This window comes from Bos grunniens, chromosome 7, assembly GCF_055505025.1.
Source record: "Bos grunniens cultivar Pamir isolate PY7600 chromosome 7, Bosgru_T2T1.0, whole genome shotgun sequence".
Lineage (NCBI taxonomy): Eukaryota > Metazoa > Chordata > Mammalia > Artiodactyla > Bovidae > Bos > Bos grunniens.
Window position 1 is genome coordinate 103763361 of NC_141171.1, and position 20616 is coordinate 103783976.

Here is a 20616-nt window from a genome sequence, read left to right on the forward strand (position 1 = left end):
CTTTCTGGCTTACTTCACTCTGTATAATAGGCTCCAGTTTCATCCACCTCATTAGAACTGACTCAAGTTGTGTTCTTTTTAATAGCTGAGTAATACTCCATTATGTATATGTACCACAGCTTTCTTATCCATTCATCTGCCAATGGACATCTAGGTTGCTCCCATGTCCCAGCTATTGTAAACAGTGCTGCAAGGAACATTGGGGTGCATGTGTCTCTTTTAATTCTGGATTTCTCAGTGTGTATGCCCAGCAGTGGGATTGCTAAGTCATATGGCAGTCCTATTTCCAGTTTTTTAAGGAATCTCCACACTGTTCTCCATAGTGGCTGTACTAGTTTGCATTCCCACCAACAATGTAAGAGGGTTCCCTTTTCTCCACACCCTCTCCAGCACTTACTGTTTGTAGACTTTTTGATGACAGCCATTCTGACCGGCATGAGATGGTACCTCATTGTGGTTTTGATTTGCATTTCTCTGATAATGAGTGATGTTGAGCATCTTTCTGTGTGTTTGTTAGCCATCTGTATGTCTTCTTTGGAGAAAGAAGACATGTCTGTTTAGTTCTTTGGCCCATTTTTTTATTGGGTCATTTATTTTTCTGGTATTGAGCTGGATGAGCTGCAAGAATTAATCTCCAAAATATACAAGGGTTATAGGATTTGATATTTATTGAGATTGCTATTTCCTACCATCTTGCTGTTGCTTCTTCTTTGTACTTGGATGTAGGGATTTTATTTTATTTATATTATTTTTTTGGTAGCTTCCAGCAGTTTTTGTCAGTGATTTTTTTCCAGTGGTTAGGTGTGATTTTGGTGTTTCTGCAAGAAGAGGTATGCTCATGTCCTACTCCATCATCTTGTCTCTTCTCCCCACAGTGCTGTATTGTTATTTAATAGAATGAATTCTTGTGCAAGTGGCATTATATGTATGTACACATATACTTCCCTGATAGTTTAGTGTTAAAGAATCCTTGTGCCAATCCAAGAGACATACATTTGATTCCTGGGTCGGGAAGATCCTCTGAAGAAGGAAAGGGCAACTCACTCCAGTATTCTTGCCTGGGAAATCTCATGGACAGAGGAGCCTAATGGGCTACAGTTCATGGGTTCTCAAACAGTTGGACACGACTTAGTGATTAAACAACAACACACATACACAAATGTATGAAACAGTGTATTTTTGTGTGTGTCTGTTTTTCTTTTTTAAACATCCAACTCTTAAAAAAAAATAAGACAAAATTGTGCAAGATGTCAAACTTTGTTTCTCTTTAAATTTGCTCATTAAGACAGGTTCTTCCCAGATTTGAATTAAATTTGTGGTTTCAAAATTGATAATCATACTTGGATGAACAGGGTGCTAATCCAGAAATTATAGCTTTTCAGTTCAGTTCAGTTCAGTCGCTCAATCGTGTCCGACTCTTTGCGACCTCATGAATTGCAGCATGCCAGGCTTCCCTGTCAGAGAAGGCAATGGCAACCCACTCCAGTACTCTTGCCTGGCAAATCCTATGGACAGAGGAGCCTGGTAGGATGCAGTCCATGGGGTCACTAGGAGTCGGGCACGACTGAGTGACTTCTCTTTCACTTTTCACTTTCATGCATTGGAGAAGGAAATGGCAACCCACTCCAGTGTTCTTGCCTGGAGAGTCCCAGGGACGGGGGTGCCTGGTGGGCTGCCGTATCTGGGGCCCCACAGAGTCGGACACGACTGAAGCGACTTAGCAGCAGCAGGCCTCCCTGTCCATCACCAACTCCCAGGGTTCACTCAAACTCACATCCATCGAGTCAGTGATGCCATCCAGCCATCTCATCCTCTGTCGTCCCCTTTTCCTCCTGCCCCCAATCCCTCCCAGCATCAGAGTCTTTTCCAATGAGTCAACTCTTTGCATGAGGTGGCCAAAGTACTGGAGTTTCAGCTTTAGCATCATTCCTTCCAAAGAAATCCCAGGGCTGATCTCCTTTAGAATGGACTGGTTGGATCTCCTTGCAGTCCAAGGGACTCCCAAGAGTCTTCTCCAACACCACAGTTCAAAAGCATCAATTCTTCGGCGCTCAGCTTTCTTCACAGTCCAACTCTCACATCCATATATGACCACAGGAAAAACCATAGCCTTGACTAGATGGACCTTTGTTGGCAAAGTAATGTCTCTGCTTTTGAATATGCTATCTAGGTTGGTCATAACTTTCCTTCCAAGGAGTAAGCATCTTTTAATTTCATGGCTGCAGTCACCATCTGCAGTGATTTTGGAGCCCCCTCCCAAAATAAATTCTGACACTGTTTCCACTGTTTCCCCATCTATTTCCCATGAAATTATGGAACCAGCTTTTAGATTTGAGTAATAAATCACCTATCAGATTTTTGGCTAAGATCAAGTGTAAATATGAGTAATAATAAAGTATTTAAACACATTTGAAATTGAAGTCCTACATTTTCTCCATAGTAAGGAAGACTAAAGGTAAATAAATGGAGTATGATTAGCTCCTTCTCTCATCTTGGCCTGTTCTTAAGAAAATCCCATATCAGCTCTCTGAAGTGGGTCTCCAGAAACATAATCAGTTATTGGCCAATCCATAGAAGGAAGCCTGATCCAAATGCTCTGTTAATGCAGCTAACTAGCTTGTGACACACCCTGTATTTTTTCAAGAGTATGTTAGTTAAAAATTCACTTTGTTCTTAAACAACGAGTGAAATGTACTTTATTCATTATGTGCTCTGATTGGTTAAAACTTGAAGAAAAATAAACCTAATTTTTTGAGTAATAAGTTGGCTTTCAACTCATTAGTTAGTAAACTTGATAAACTCAGTGTTTACAATGATGACGTTCAGAGCTGTGTTTTCCATGTTACCCTTCAGCTGTTAAGCTCTCTCTTCCTTTGTTGTGTGTCATGAGGAATAATAAGTGAATGTATTTGTTTCCCTCATTCTCTTCCTTAGTAATTAAGTTATAGTGTATGTACAAAGGGGTGAATTCTTATGAGTAATTTCATAATGACACTTGGAAAGATACATTTCATCCATCCAAAAAGATTTGAATTTGATTGGAAATTTCAAACATTTTGCTTGCCAATTAAGTTGCAGTTGGCAATTGATTTTGAATCCCAAGAAAATAGTCTGTCACTGTTTCCACTTTTTCCCCATCTATTTGTCATGAAGTGATGGGACCAGATGCCATGATCTTCATTTTTTCAATATTGTTTTAAGCCAACTTTTCCACTCTCATCTTTCACCTTTGTCAAGAGGCTCTTTAGTTCCTCTTTGCTTTCTGCCATAAGGGTGGTGTTATCTGCATCTGAGGTTATCAATATTTCTCCTTTCAATCTTGATTCCAGCCTGTGCTTCATCCAGCCTGGCATTTTGCATGATGTACTCTGCATATGAGTTAAATAAGCAGGGTGACGATATACAGCCTTGGTGTACTCTTATCCCAATTTTGAACCAGTCTGTTGTTCCATGTCTGATTCTGTTGCTTCATACCTATATGGAAACTGAAAATTAAACATTTTGGATAAAAACAATAAATAAAACATGAATCTGTAGATATAGTTTCACTTTATAAAATATATCAGTCTCAGCTCAAAAACCACCATGATGCTTTGATGGGGAAACATTTAGAGGCAATTCTATTAATGTAAATAGTGAAGGACAAATATCTACTCATATTACTATTATTATTTTACTTTGATAATAGTCAATAAAAATTTTAAAAACCTAGAAGAAAAAAATTTTATAATAAATTTTTGTACACTTGAAGATGATACAATGGTATATGTGGGAAATAGAAGATAATTAGCTAAAAACATGAATACAATTATACATGAATATTATAACACATTGATGTGCAAAATCAATATATGCAAATTTTTCATGCATAAAATACTGGAAGAAATTAACCAATTCAAAATACCAGCATGGTAGACAGTTCTAAAATGTGCACAGTATGAAATGTGCAAAACTTAGAGAAAGTAGCTTTTAAACAATCAACACCAACATAAAATAAATCTTGAACAGAAGGAAAGAGTTAACATGTATTAATAGAACAATTAAATCAATAAGGTACATTAAAAGTAATATAATTTTTAAAGTTTATTCATAAATTTACTATGATGGCAATGAAAATACCAAATTCTAGCAGGCATTTTTTTTTTTTAACTAAACAGATTAATTCTAAACTTTGGAGGAAAAAACAACCGAAAGAGAATAGTGAGAAAAATTTTGGAAAAAAAAAAAAAAACAATGTGTAGAACCACACTAGTTCAGGTTAAAAACATTATAAATTAATTTATTCCTTTTTTCCAACTTTGCTGAGCTAAAATTGACATGCAAAATTTGCATGAATTTACAATGTACAACTTGATGTTTTGATGTGTGTGTACATTTTAACGTAATTTAACTTACCACAGTCAAGTTAATTAACAAATTAACACATCCCTCATCTCACATAGTGTTTTTTTTTCTTTTTTTTTTTTGGTGTGTGTTTATAGAGAGAACACAATATCTACTGTCTTAGCAAGTTTCCAGTGCTGTGTTATTAACTATGGTTACCATGGTGTACATTATAGTCCCCAAATTTATTCATTCCAAACATCTAAAACTTTTTTTCCCTTTGACCAACATTTCCTCATTTCCTCCAGCCCCCAGCAACCACCATTCCACATTCTGTGCTAATGGTTTTGATGATTTTAGATTCCACTAAGTGGGATCATGCATAATTTGGCTTTCAATGCCTGGTTTGTTTCATTCAGCATAATATTTTCCAAGTTCATCCATGTTGTCCCAAATAACAGGATTTCCTTTCTTTATCACTGAATAATATCCCATTACATATATATAACACTTTTTTATTTTTTCAATCCACTCATTTGGCAATAGACAGCTGGGTCAATTCTGTATTTTGGTTACTGTAAATAATAATGTTATGAACATGGTAATTCAGAGATCTCTTTGAGTTACTGATTTTACTTCTTTTGGATATATACCTAAGGTAGGATTACTGGATCATATGGTAGTTTAGTTTTTGAGGAATCCTCATGGATGTGAGAAAGGGGCCAATTCCTTTCTTTTGCATATAGATATCAATTATTCTGGGCTTCCCTAGTGGTGCTCGTGGTAAAGAACCCACATGCCAGTGCAGGAAATTTAAGAGACAAGTGTTTTATCCCTGAGTGGGGAAGATCTCCTGGATGAGGGAATGGCAACCCACTCCAGTACTCTTGCCTGGAGAATCCCATGGACAGAGGAGCCTAATGGGCTACACTCCATAGGGGCGCAAGGAGCTGAACATGACTGAAGCAACTTAGGCAGCATTCTCCAGTTATCCTAGAACAGTTTATTGGAGACACTGTCCTTCCCCCGTTTTGTATTTGCAGCAACTTTGTCAAAGATTAATTGGCAATATTTATCTATATTCCGGGCCTCTTTATTCTGTTCCTTCGTCTCTTTTCCATGGTGTTTTGTCTGCTATTGCTTTGTAGCATTTTTTGAAATCAGGATATGCCTCCAGATTTGTTTAGCTGTTTGGGTTCTTTTATGTTTCCATATGAATTCTAGGCTTGCTTTTTCTAGTTTTCTTAAAAATGGCATAGGAATTTTGTCAAGGAGTGCATGTAACCTGTGGATCACTTTGGGTAATATGATCACTTTAAGAGTATTAATTCTTCCCATCTGTGAGCGCGGAGTAGCTTTTCATTTATTTGCGTCTCCCTCAGTTGCTTTCATCAATGTTTTGTTTGAATTTGTAGTAATTAAATAAGTTTAATGCAGGTCCATAAGCTTACAGAGAGTCCAGTGAAACAAAATAAGGACCACGAGTAAACCCAGCACACAAGATAGCTTAGCACATGATGAACATGGCATCTCTGATCAGTAGGAAAAGATGAACTTTTTTTTTTTTTATTTTGCTCTGACAAATGGATAGACATATGGGTAAGAACTGAAGATTAATAAAAGGATCACATCATAGGCCAAGGCAAGTTTCAAATGGATCCAAGAGTTAATAAGAATTCCCTTTATAGTTATGTTTCCAAATCTAGCATCCATTAAAAAATGGTAAGTGTGACTACACCGACCAAGTTTGTAAAACAAAAAATGTGTAAGTAAATTCAAAACGCAGTGACACACTGAAAAAGGTGTTTTCAAATTACTATTAAAGATGAAATGTTATTCTCTCAAGTATGGAAAGAGCTCCTGCAAATGTATAATAAAATGGTTAATAAATCAATGGAAAATAAGTGCAACCCCCAACTAGGAAATTCACAGAATTGGAAAGCAAAAATTATTCTTAAAAACATGGCAAGTTTCTTAAATTTAAAACCAATAAGGAAAGAACATTAAAAGAATGCTGAGATATATTTCCTTTTAAAAAATAACAGGATTAGAAAATTTTAAATTTGGGAGACACTATGAAGATACTATCATACATTTTTAGTACAACTTTTAATCACAGGTGCATATACATTTAACCCAGGCATTCTACTTCTAAACATATACACACATATACCAAATGGTGAAATGTACAGTTATTTATGGTTCATTGTCTGTAGTAACAAAAGATTATAAAGAACACAAATGTCCACCACTTCCATGATAGAAAACATAACATAAAATGATAAGGAAGCTCCCTGTGTACTAGTATGGAATAATCTATCATATATATTGTTCGGTGACAAAAGAAAAAGCACACCTCTGAATTTGTATGCCACCAACTGTCTAAAAGGGTTATTATAAAAAGATCTGTATTTGCTTTATAAATAGGCATTCTGGGAAAATACCTAATATATAATATATATATGATATATAATATATATGACATATATTGATTTATATCAATATACTATATGATACATATATCATCCAGATAGTTTATGTATATATATACACACACATATAGATAGTTGATCTATATAGAAATATAGATTATATATAATATGATATATATAGATATATTAAAATATATATGAAGTATTATATGTTGATGTATATCAATATACTATATTATATATATATATATATATATATATATATATATATATATATATATATAAAATTTAGATAGTTTATGCTGGCGCAGGAGGGACGAGAGGAGCCACTCCATGTTCATTGTCAGGAGGGGTGGCGGTGAGGAGACATACCTTGTCCAAGGTAAGGAACAGTGGCTGCACTTTGCTGGAGCAGCCGTGAAGAGATACCCCACGTCCAAGGTAAAAGAAACCCAAGCAAGACTGTAAGTGTTGCGAGAGGGCATCAGAGGGCAGACACACTGAAACCATACTCACATAAAACTAATCTAATCACACTAGGACCACAGCCTTGTCTAACTCAGTGAAACTAAGCCATGCCCGTGGGGCAACCCAAGACGGGCGGGTCATGGTGGAGAGATCTGACAGAATGTGGTCCACTGGAGAAGGGAATGGCAAACCACTTCAGTACTCTGGCCTTGAGAACCCCATGAACAGTATGAAAAGGCAAAATGATAGGATACTGAAAGAGGAACTCCCCAGGTCAGTAGGTGCCCAATATGCTACTGGAGATCAGTGGAGAAATAACTCCAGAAAGAATGAAGGGATGGAGCCAAAGCAAAAAGAATACCCAGCTGTGGATGTGACTGGTGATAGAAGCAAGGTCCGATGCTGTGAAGAGCAATATTGCATAGGAACCTGGAATGTTAGGTTCATGAATCAAGGCAAATTAGAAGTGGTCAAACAGATGGCAAGAGTGAACATCGACATTCTAGGTATCAGCGAACTAAAGACTGGAATGGGTGAATTTAACTCAGATGACCATTATATCTACTACTGTGGGCAGGATTCCTTAGAAGAAATGGAGTAGCCATCATGGTCAACAAAAGAGTCTGAAATGCAGTACTTGGATGCAATCTCAAAAACGACAGAATGATCTCTGTTCGTTTCCAAGGCAAACCATTCAATATCACAGTACTCCAAGTCTATGCCCCAACCAGTAACGCTGAAGAAGCTGAAGTTGAAGAGTTCTGTGAAGACCTACAAGACCTTTTAGAACTAACACCCAAAAAAGATGTCCTTTTCATTATAGGGGACTGGAATGCAAAAGTAGGAAGTCAAGAAACACCTGGAGTAACAGGCAAATTTGGCCTTGGAATATGGAATGAAGCAGGGCAAAGGCTAATAGAGTTTTGCCAAGATTATGCACTGGTCATAGCAAACACCCTCTTCCAACAACACAAGAGAAGACTCTACACATGGACATCACCAGATGGTCAATACCGAAATCAGATTGATTATATTCATTGCAAACAAAGATGGAGAAACTCTATACAGTCAGTGAAAACAAGACCGGGAGTTGACTGTGGCTCGGACCATGAACTCCTTATTGCCAAATTCAGACTGAAATTGAAGAAAGTAGGGAAAACCACTAGACCGTTCAGCTATGACCTAAATTAAATCCCTTATGTTTATACAATGGAAGTGAGAAATAGATTTAAGGGCCTTGATCTGATAGATAGAGTGCCTGATGAACTATGGATGGAGGTTCATGACATTGTACAGGAGACAGGGATCAAGACCATCCCCATGGAAAAGAAATGCAAAAAAGCAAAATGGCTGTCTGGGGAGGCCTTACAATTAGCTGTGAAGAGAAGAGAAGCGAAAAGCAAAGGAGAAAAGGAAAGATATAAGCCTCCGAATGCAGAGTTCCAAAGAATAGCAAGGAGAGATAAGAAAGCCTTCCTCAGCAAACAATGCAAACAAATGGAGGAAAACAACAGAATGGGAAAGGCTACAGATCTCTTCAAGTAAATTAGAGATACCAAGGGAATATTTCATGCAAAGATGGGCTTGATAAAGGACAGAAATGGTATGGACCTAACAGAAGCAGAAGATATCAAGAAAAGGTGGCAAGAATACACAGAAGAACTGTGCAAAAAAGATCTTCATGACCCAGATAATCACGATGGTGTGATCACTCACTTAGAACCAGACATCCTGGAATGTGAAGTCAAGTGGGCATTGGAAAGCATCACTATGAACAAAGCTAGTGGAGGTGATGGAATTCCAGTTGAGCTATTTCAAATCTTGAAAGATGATGCTGGGAAAGTGCTGGACTCAATATGCTAGCAAATTTGGACAACTCAGCAGTGGCCACAGGACTGGAAAAGGTCAGTTTTCATTCCAATCCCAAAGAAAGACAATGCCAAAGAATTCTCAAACTACCGCACAATTGCACTCATCTCACACGCAAGTAAAGTAATGCTCAAGAGTCTCCAAGCCAGGCTTCTGCAATACGTGAACTGTGAACTTCGTGATATTCAAGTTGGTTTTAGAAAAGGCAGAGGAACCAGAGATCAAATTGCCAACATTTACTGGATCATCGAAAAAACAAGAGAGTTCCAGGAAAACATCTATTTCTACTTTATTGTCTATGCCAAAGCCTTTGACTGTGTGGATCACAAGAAACTGTGGAACATTCTGAAATAGATGGGAATACCAGACCACCTGACCTGCCTCTTGAGAAACCTATATGCAGGTCAGGAAGCAGCAGTTAGAACTGGACATGGAACAATGGACTGGTTCCAAATAGGAAAAGGAGTACATCAAGGCTGTATATTGTCACCCTGCTTATTTAACTTACATGCAGAGTACATCATGAGAAACACTTGGCTGGAAGAAACACAAGCTGGAATCAAGATTGCTGGGAGAAATATCAATAACCTCAGATATGCAGATGACACCACCCTTATGGCAGAAAGTGAAGAGGAACTCAAAAGCCTCTTGATGAAATAAAAGAGGAGAATGAAAAAGTTGGCTTAAAGCTCAACATTCAGAAAACTTAAGTTCATGGCATCTGTTCCCATCACTTCATGGGAAATAGATGGGGAAACAGTGGCTGACTTTATTTTTGGGGGCTCCAAAATCACTGCAGATGTTGACTACAGCCATGAAATTAAAAGACGCCTACTCCTTGGAAGGAAAGTTATGACAGACCTAGATAGCATATTGAAAAGCAGAGACATTACTTTGCCAACAAAGGTCCATCTTGTCAAGGCTATGGTTTTTCCTGCGGTCATGTATAGATGTGAGAGTTGGACTGTGAAGAAAGCTGAGCACCAAAAAATTGATGCTTTTGAACTGTGGTGTTGGAGAAGACTCTTGAGAGTCCCTTGGACTGCAAGGACATCCAACCAGTCTATTCTAAAGGAGATCAGCCCTGGGTGTTCTTTGGAAGGACTGATGCTAAAGCTGAAACTCCAATACTTTGACACCTCATGCGAAGAGTTGACTCATTGGAAAAGACTGATGTTGGGAGCGATTAGGGGAAGGAGAAAAAGGGGATGACAGAGGATGAGATGGCTGGATGGCATCACAGACTTGATGCGCATTTTTTTGAGTGATCTCTGGGAGTTGGTGATGGACACAGAGGCCTGACGTGCTGCAATTCATGGGGTCGCGAAGAGTCAGACACAAATGAGCGACTGAACTGAACTGAATTGAGATAGTTTATGTATACATATATATATACACACACACTTGAGAGTCCCTTGGACTGCAAGGAGATCCAACCACTCCATCCTAAAGGGGATCAGTCCTGGGTGTTTGTCGGAAGGACTGATGCTAAAGCTGAAACTCCAATATTTGGCCACCTTAGGTGGAGAGCTGACTCATTTCAAAAGACCCTGATTCTGGGAAAGATTTGTGGCAGGAGGAGATGGGGACGACAGAGGATGAGATAGTTGGATGGCATCACCAACACAATGGACATGAGTTTGGGTGGATTCCCAGAGTTGGTGATTGACGGGAAGGCCTGGCGTGCTGAAATTCATGGGATTGCAAAGAGCTGGACACAACTGAGTGACTGAACTTAACTGATACACACACACATATAATATACATACATACAGGGTTTAGTAATTTCAAATGAAAGTTGTGATTTGAAATGCTTGCTCTTATTTATATTTCCATGGAACCCTTTCTTCTTAGAGCATTTGGCATGACAGTATTTATGGGTTACCATTTGGGAAAGGCTAACACAGGAGGTGGAAGACCTGATTTTTAAGAAGCATTGCCCCACTGAACTTAAGGAAATCATCTCATCTCATAGGTCCTCACTTTTTTATGGAAAAATTTTAATGTCTTTAAATATAGTAGGGTAAAAGCAGTTGTTATTACTCTTTCTAAGTACCAGCTTTAATGAAACAGACCCTATTGAAAAAATGCAGGTGATGGTGGGTGGGCTCTAAATCTGAGACATCTCACTAATGTTCTTTATAGATTTCATGATACATATCACTATTGATGTTATATTTCCCCTTAAGTATTGAGAGGGAGAGGGTGGAATGATTTGGGAGAATGACATTGAAACATGTATAATATCATATAAGAAATGGATCGCCAGTCCAGGTTTGATGCAGGATACAGGATGCTTGGGCCCGGTGCACTGGGATGACCCAGAGGGATGGTACGGGGAGGGAGGTGGGAGGGGGGTTCAGAATGGGGAACACGTGTACACCTGTGGTGGATTCATGTTGATGCATGGCAAAACCAATAAATATTGTAAAGTAATTAGCCTCCAATTAAAATAAATAAGTTTAAATTAAAAAAAGAAAACAATTATAATTCTATAAAAAAAGAATTAAAGCCATTTAACATTAAATTCAATTATTTTAATCCTTTTAGTCAAAATGTATTAATCTGCTGGGAATATATAAATCAGTGATGTTAGAAAAGATGAAGCTACTTCTCAGAAACTCCTAATTTCTAAAACTTATTATTTTTGCTTATACATAATTTTTTATAATCTACACTGCTCTCTCTTCTCCCCCAGCTCTTTTGTGTGTGTGTGTGTCTACCTCATTGGCTTAATGAATGAGATAATACTGTGCAAAGATGATAACTCATTGACTGCTCGTGTACCCTGGGGTGTATTCAACATTCAGTCACAATCACTCTCTCCCATTGTGAGTGTTAAAAAGCAGTAGCTCTGGACTAAGTTAATTTATATCCTGAAAATGATGCTGAAAGTATAAGATGAAAAGAGTTCTGATAAGATGGAGAGTTTAGTGTGCTGTTCACATTTGCCCCCTTTGCTTCTTCAATCCAGAATTCTTCAGACCAATGAATCAGAACAAGGAAACAAGCGGAAAAGTAAACAGACGCCTGTCAGAACTGTCGTGTTGCTTTCATGAGTTTCATCTTGTTAGAAAGTTTGACAATAAAAGACTGAACTGCTCTGAAAAAAGATAAACCTGACAAATCCATGAATTCACAAATTAAGAGTGTATATGTTGGTGATGGAACCACTTCGCAGGTTACTATAATGCAGGACCTTTAGGAATAGTTTCTTAAAAAGAAAAAAAATTCAATGATTACTTATAAATAGTCTTTTAATAACACATATTTAGGCATAATCTTTTAAACCAGTGTGGCATCATAGTTAAAATCTGAAATTGGAATGCCACTGATACCTGCTTTTTTTGTTTTTAATTATCATATCCATCATTTAAAATTCATGTATTTGATCTCGAGGAATTTTTTTTAATTTAAATTTTGTAAGTTCTTGGTTTGTTTAATCTAGAAAATATAAATAATACTATATGATAGCTACTACTACTACTATGTCTCTTCAGTCGTGTCCGACTCTGTGCGACCCCATGGACTGCAGCCCACCGGGCTTCTCCATGGGATTCTCCAGGCAAGAACACTGGAGTGGGTTGCCATTTCCTTCTCCAATGCATGAAAGTGGAAAGTGAAAGTGAAGTCGCTCAGTCGTGTCCGACTCCCAGCGACCCCATGGACTGCAGCCTACCAGGTTCCTCCATCCATGGGATTCTCCAGGCAACAGTACTGGAGTGGAGTGCCATTGCCTTCTCCATATGATAGCTAATGTTGTCTAAATGGTCAAACAATATGATACAGTTTAAATGATTTATAGTGTGCCTGGAATATATTAAGTAGTGTATAAAATGTAGTTACCACAATTTTTATACATTTCACTAAGCTGTAATTGCCGTAGCCTCCATCCAGACGAAATTTTACAAAAAGTGTCTATGAGTTCTTTTACATAACATATACTCAATATATATTTTTTCATTACAAATTGTAAAAGGTTCTATCTCTATCTCTATCTCTCAGTTCAGTTGCTCAGTCATGTCCGACTCTTTGCGACCCCATGAATCGCAGCATGCCAGGCCTCCCTGTCCATCACCAACTCCCGGAGTTCACTCAAACTCATGTCCATCGAGTCAGTGATGCCATCCAGCCATCTCATCCTCTATCATCCCCTTCTCCTCCTGCTCCCAATCCCTCCCAGCATCAGGGTCTTTTCCAATAAGTCACCAACTCTGGGAGTTGGTGATGGACAGGGAGGCCTGGCGTGCTGCGATTCATGGGGTTGCAAAGGGTCAGACACGACTGAGCAACTGAAGTGACTGACTGACTGTACTTAAAATATAATAATTTCTATTATGTAGTTTATAAAGAAAGAGAAAAAAAAAAAAACATTATGAAACAGACATACAACTACTTGTTAGATGGAGAATCCAAGGCTAGGAATTGACATCATTTCTTCAGGAACAAAGAGAGAGATGGTTACCTTAATTAGGCTAGAAAAATTCATATAGCTCAAAAAAGTCACAATTATGGAGCTTCTTTTGTGTGCCAAACTCAGTTTAGCTCTGGGAATCAAGAGCTGAGTCAGAGGAAATCCCAACCTTGTATCTGTAGCTTTTATACAATCTTTGACAAGAACAGGACAGGTCTAGCCAAATGAGCAATTCAACCCTGAACAGCATTGATACGAAGTTTTTGGAAGACACATGGGTTGCTTATAACTATAATTTGTAGTATTTTAGCAGCTTGTACATTAACATTTGATCAACCCGTATTTTTAATAGCAGTAAAATAAGTTATACACCCACAAATAGAACAACACCTGACTAGTGATGCATGGTCAGTAGTGAGTTGTTCAATGACACAGGGAATGAATAATCTGCTCTAGACTCGATCTGTGCTAAGGAGCTTCCTGGACCCATATGTTTCAATTCCTTTAAAGTTTTGCCTAAGGTTTCAGAGGTATCTATTGCCATTTCCACCACAGTGTAGTCCCATAATCCCTTTAATATATCCTTGGCCACTCCTCTTGCAGGTAAGTGCCTGATTATAATCCAGAAGTATCCTGTGGGGCCTTCCTGAGACAGACAAACACCTCCCCCCCCACCCCCCACCCCCACCCCCGCCAACACCAGCTGCCATGTTCTTCTCCTGCCTCTTGTTTGTAGAAAAACTTTAGTCTCTCCAGCCTCTCTTGAGTCACAGAAGGATGTCTGAAGAGTTAATAATTGGAAGAATGTGAACACATAGTTGCAAGAAATAGCAGTTGGGCCAGAACTGATAACAGTTTAAACAATAAATCAGCCATATAGCAGAATCACGGTCTCTAGTTCTTCACTAAAGGATGTGAGATAGCAGCATCATTCCTGAGTTACTTTACATAGATACTAAAGCCCCACCAACGGAAGTAGCTAACTGCATGACGGCCATGAGCACATAGCCCTCAAATTGTCTAGAGCCTTTGGATTGATAATGTTAATTTACAACATCTTCCTGTTACCTCACCATCAAGCATTCAGAGGGTTATGTTTAATCTGAGCACTCACCCTGCAATGCTTTCTCATCTTGCCTTTAAAAACCCTTCCCTTTAAAAATCCACTTGGGAGTTCAGGTCTTTTGAGCATTAGCTGCCCGTATTCCCTTGCTTGGCCTTGAATTAAATGTTACACTTTCCTTCAAGACAACGCTGTGCCAGGATACTGGCTTTCTGCACATGGTCAAGTTTGGTACCACTGATGTATGTAGGAGTTATTGCAAGAAGGGTGAGGGGAATTATAGACCTTTTTATAGTCAGTTGCCACTAAAGTGAGGGAAAATGACTCTCCTTGGAATCTGGAATCTGAGTCAAAGGCGATGACATTTATCAGTTGAAAGAAGTGACAGTGACTTTCCTTGATGTGGGTCATTTTGATTATGTTCCTGAATGTTCTTCTCCATCAGAGAGTTTATTGAGAAAAACAGGTAGTAAAATTGCCAGAAAGTATTTTGTTTCACATGATTAAACACATATATACTCAAAGAGGAATTAAATAATAGAATGAAATTATGTGGAATGTGGACATTTAATGACATAATACAAGGTTAGGGACCTAAAACGTTTGCTTACTTATGTAATTACAGTAGATAATTTACTTTGAGAATCAATCAGTGTTTTCAAGGTGTTTAAAAATTATTTTCACCAAAGTGTCATCTGCTTCATTTTGAACATGAAAATTTTATTAGTTTTATTATTTACAAGTAACATTTTCAAGACTATAGGGATTTAAGTGGATAATCTCATAAAGGCTAATTTTTAATTGGTGACTTACTATGTAAATGAAACAATGAAATATGGTTTCAAACATTGTTTGGAGTCATTTTAGTGTATGAGAGCTTAATAATGTATATAAGTAATAATATAATAAACCTATCATTCACAGAGTATTTTCTATTTTTAAAACACAGAATGAAGTATATTTTTACATTATATCAACTTAATATCTGTTTGAATATAATCACAAATAGCTTTCCAGGTCTTGGAGCTTTCTTTCAGCCTTGTCTGAAACTCCCTTCTTTCAATCAGTTTCTTGAATTATGCAACAAGGACATGGGAACATACCATAAATTCAAGAATTAATTTTACTTGTGACTTGTGGGAAAGAGTCTGTACTTGATATGTGTGAGAAATAAAAAGTCATATCTTTGGCTACTCGTAATTCTGCTGACAGATGACCGAGCTTTGGCACATTTTTGAACATATATAGATTTTGAAATTGAAAGCACATTCAGCATTAAGGTAGCTGCAGTTTAGAAGCTTTGTGTTTTGAAAGTAGAGAACCCATGGTCTCTAATCATTAATAACAGCCCTAAGAAGATATAGTTTAAGTTAGGTGAGTTTCTTTCAGCTTTGTGGGAAAAGATTCCAGAAGCTAGTAGAGATGGCAGGAGGAGAGTAACGTCTCAATGTCAGAAAACATATCCTATTAGCTTGAAAGTGTAAGCTAAGAACAGTTATGTGGGAAAGAATACCAGAGGAAAAAGTCTAGTCACTTCCACAAACTTTGTGTTAAGGACAGCATCATGGTCACCTAATATCACACATGCCCTAAGAGGTAGAACTGCATGACTTTCAAGTTGTCTTTCTTGGGATCCCCTGGTTGCTAAGGGTTAACATTTCTGCCATCTTAGAAAACAATTCTAGGTCCACGTCTCTGCTGTTTCAATTCACGTTTAGGTTCAGATACAGAAAGTCTTTCTAGGGCAACTGCATCTTTGGGTGGTTTCTATAGCTATGATTAGCAGCCATCAAAATATTACAAGATTTGAGATTACAAATCTAAAACATCAAAGACAGAGCACAATGACCACGATCTCAAAAGCAAGCTTAATTTCCTAAGAGAGAGAAATGTCCATACATACATCTCTGTGGATATATTTAATTGCAAACCCTGGAAACCCTTAAAAACTATCCCTTTATGGCTGATGCAAACTATTGTGAATCATCAAACTTTTCACAAAAATGTTACTCTCGAAGTGTCAGGACTCAAATTATTATGTCGTGGTTTCTCTAACTCAAATTGTGGAGAAGTCTTTAGACAGAAATTGACTTTCGAAATGACTGTTCAGCAAAAGACACTATTTATATCAATTCTTTTCTACAGATTTCATTGACTAGTCATTTGTTTAATCATGCCAACAAATTATAGGTAGATATGTGAATTAGGTTTTTAATAACAGGTGTACTGAAGCTTCAGATTTAGATTTCTTTACACACTGGTATTATAATAAGTTTGCAAAATGAGCCTTGAAAATGCCTGAAGGGTAGCTAAATATTGTTTGCTCAGAATACAGTAGATGATAAAAATATACTTGTATAACTGTAGACTAAATTCCAGGAAAATCCCGTATTTATCATTAAGGAACTCAATCAATTGAAGAATAATCTAGCAGTTCTCTAGAAGGGCTGTATACTGAAGATAATGCAATAGAGGATATTTTTTTAAAGTGGACAAAAATGATTTTCTGGAGCACTGAGCTTTTTTATAGACTTAGAGTCAATATTTGCAGTTCTTTCTTCAATTTATGTTTTTTATAATTTTGCATGGGGGTGGGGGAGGGGACTTCCCCTCCAAGGAAGACAAATAAGCTAATACTAGCTCCCCTAGAAATCCTTGAAGGGGAAGCCCACACCTGGCTCACCATGGAAGGGCCTGGAAGCTTGGGGTGAACTGTAGAGAGGAGTGCAGGGGAGAGCCATGCAGGGTGAGATCAGCCATCCCAAAGAATGGGTGCAGGGAAATCAGTCATGGGAGGGCCCCCCAAATTATTGGCTTGAAGGTGGAATTCAAAGCCAGATGGTCCTCTCCATGTTAACATGAGAAAAGCAAATCCCCAGCCTCCACAATTATTTAAGAAGTCCATGAGAAATTGACCAGCATTTGAGAAAGAGGAAAACATAACTTGTTGGGGAATTACTAAGTTCTTGGGAAAGTGGAAATTGGTATAATGTATTTGTGACTTAGATTCAAATGGTGCAAAATGTTTTGAATTATTTTATTATAAAAGGTCTTCTCTTGGGCAGAACTCTGTTAGCCTATGACCTGCTTCATTGTGTACTCCAAGGCCAAATTTGCCTGTTAGTCCAGCTATCTCTTGACTTCCTACTCTTGCATTCCAGGCCCTCTAATGAAAAGATCAACTTTTGGGGTGTTAGTTCTAGAAGGTCTTGTAGTTCTTTATAGAACCATTCAACTTCAGCTTCTTCAGCATTACTGGTTGGGGTATAGACTTGAATTATTGTGATATTGAATGGTTTGACTTGGAACGAACAGAGATCATTCTGTCTTTTTTGAGATTGCACCCAAGTACTGCATTTCAGACTCTTTTCTGGATTATGACTAGTGACTATGACTAAAACTCTTGTTTACTATAAATTTTGAAAGAAAAAATCTTTTCCCCATGGGCTTTTCAAGCTGGAGCTTCTAAAGACTATTTGATCAATTACCAGAAATCTCTCTGAGAATAAAAGCAAAGCAGAGGAAAATACAACTAAGATATAAAAGGAGGCAGGTTTCTGATGAAAAGAATGTTTTCAAAGTAAAAGTTTCCATTTGCTCCCTTTTTTGTGTTTGAAGCTAGGTTGCACACTGGTGTCATTTTGATTGAGCCAGGTCATATCGGGCATCTATAGTGTGAAATTTACAGATTCCTGACCTGTAATTTTGACCATGGGATACTGGTCAATATTATAGGTCAGTAATACTGGCTGTGGGATACTCTTTTTGATGGTAAGGATGGTAGCTGAAGTAGAGTGTTACTGGACTCAGCAATTTGGGAGGTAGTTTCCTGGCCCCCCAGTTACAGCAGGGGCAATGTGGTTTGGAAACTAACAGCTGGATCACCAAATTCCCGAATTTTGAGTTTCTAATTGTTTTAGATCAAGCAGCTCCCTTAAGGACAAGTTCTAGTGCATGGCTCTTGAAGTCAATGGTAAAGCCAATGCCTACAGTCTTCTTTCCTGTCATTACATACCTGGCAAACTGGTAATTTTCCATGTTCAAATACCTTTCAATAGAACTAGCAAAAACATTTGTATATGACAAGTCAAAAAGTATAAATAAATGGCTTATTAAAGTACAAAAAAAAAAAAAAAAGGAAGGGTATATGAATAAGTGGAAGAAAAAAGGAATACTTCTAACAGCAAATAATGACAAGAGCTCCTTTGGAGATTGAGCATTCTTCTTCTTGTGGGCTTCCTAGCCTTTCCAAAAGGTGTGGCCAGTCTGCATCACATGAGGCAGCCTGTTGTGATGACAAGAGTGATGATATTGTATTCAGAAAATCCAGATTCTTGTCCTGGTTTAACAGTTACAAATGTCCATGAGGACCAGGATGCCTGCACAATGATGAAAACAAATTGTATGGAAACATCGAAATAGACAGATATTCTGCAGTTCTTTGCAAGAATGAGGTCTCAGTCCTGGCAGATATGACAATTTTTTGAAGCTACAAATTCACATTACCCTAATTTAAATGCTTACAATTGTTGCTTTATCAAATAATATGTTGGCTAAATAGAATATATTTCCCATTCACAATCCATTGGAATTCACAGTCATTTGGAAACTTCATTTGTAATCTTGTAAATTACTGTTTTACAAGCTTGAGTTTCAGCTCGTTTCCATATGTATCATATAGATAGAATCTGTCTTATAATAGGAAAGTGATATAGGGTGATTACCATTGCTATTCTTAGCTGTTTATACTTTCTTAGAAATATGGAAAACCTTGAAAAGATAAGGTCCACATGACAGGCAATTAGCCAGATGATGTAAATATGAAGCATTAATTTAGCCAAAAATTCTATTTTTATAAGCAAAATAAATGTCAAAAACACTACAAGGTAGGTTGCAGAACTACTCAAGACAGTCTGTGTTTCCTTTACCTTGCAGAGTAAAGCCTCAAAACTCTCCTAATGAGCAGAAATAGGTTCTATATTTTTAACACTGCTGCAAGCATATGATCAGAAACAAATCATAAATAATGCTTGACGATGTAAACTATGGTTTTATAGTGTGTACTCAGCAGAGAATAGTCAGTGCATGAATTAAAACCTTATCTATAACTCATGCACAGCTAACCTAGTTGACTCATTATAGATAAATTACTGATAAAAATTAGTTTATCACATGCTTCATTTAATTATGTTATAAAATCATGGCAAAGATGAGACTAATCTAAGCCAAAAAAAGGAATACATAAATCAATGTAATTAAATATTGGGAGACTTTGAATTAATAATTAGTATTCTTCCAAAATGACTAATTTTTCTTTTATTACATCAGTAATACAAACAAAAAAGAATTAAAATAGGCTTACTAGAGACAGATTTGAATATACATTTCTAATCCTAAAAGTGAATTTGCATTTCCCTAAGTTTTTTGACAAAGGAAGAATTCACTGTTTCACTTTCTCTTATGTTTACTTCAGCTTCTCCCTCATAAATGAAATGGAATTTAGGTAGCTTATCATTCTTTAACAAATAAGTTTTTAAAATTTATCACCTATTATAATTTGCTTTTATCATATGACTATTACCTTTTTTAATATTAATTTATTTATTTTAATTGGAGGTTAATTTACAATATTGTATTGGTTTTGCCATACATCAACATGAATCCACCACAGGTGTACACATGCTCCCCATCCTGAACCCCCCTTCCTCCTCCCTCCCCATACCATCCCTCTGGGTCGTCTCAGTGCACCAGCCCCAGGCAATACAGTATACTAATGCATATATATGGAATTTAGAAAGACGGTAACGATAACCCTGTATGCGAGACAGCAAAAGAGACACAGATGTATAGAACAGTCTTTTAGACTCTGTGGGAGAGGGAGAGGGTGGGATGATTTGGGAGAATGGCATTAAACTTGTATAATATCATGTATGACTATTACCTTTTGAGATTTATTATATAAAATATTACAGTTATGTATTCTACAATAAATTACATATATTCAGACTCTTGCAGAGAAGGTGATGGCACCCCACTCCAGTACTCTT

At 37.4% G+C, this 20616-nt stretch overlaps 1 protein-coding gene across 10 annotated transcripts in view; it reads left to right on the forward strand.

The window, feature by feature from the left end:
- LOC147370072 (uncharacterized) overlaps positions 1 to 20616 on the forward strand; it is a 204243-nt gene that overhangs the window by 65205 nt on the left and 118422 nt on the right. The window contains exon 3 of one of the 10 annotated variants that reach the window (XR_015168644.1): positions 12067 to 12570. The exons of the other annotated variants lie outside the window; for them this stretch is intronic. The gene's annotated coding sequence lies outside the window, so the exon portion shown is untranslated. Of the gene's footprint in view, positions 1 to 12066; positions 12571 to 20616 lie in introns of those variants that run through there. 10 annotated transcript variants of the gene reach the window in all.